This window comes from Theobroma umbraticum, unplaced genomic scaffold, assembly GCF_002168275.2.
Source record: "Theobroma umbraticum cultivar Fairchild unplaced genomic scaffold, ASM216827v3 scaffold_51.0, whole genome shotgun sequence".
In the NCBI taxonomy this organism is placed as follows: Eukaryota; Viridiplantae; Streptophyta; class Magnoliopsida; order Malvales; family Malvaceae; genus Theobroma; species Theobroma umbraticum.
The window spans coordinates 141260-141477 of NW_018397260.1; positions in this window are offsets into that span (position 1 = coordinate 141260).

A 218-nucleotide genomic window follows, 5' to 3' on the forward strand; every position below is an offset into this window, starting at 1 on the left:
AATATGGAATGTCATAAGTAGACACTGAGCCATGCTTGATGACATATCCAGGATATTTGATGAAAGGACCGTATTGCATTGAAAGGCTTATCACTAAAGGCTTTGTCAAATACTTTAATTGACTCTCTAGCATTTGGGTGGTCATAATGTATTACTAGATGCCGCCCATGCTCTATAAATATAAATTAATTATCAAATTGCTATTTGATTATAATTTA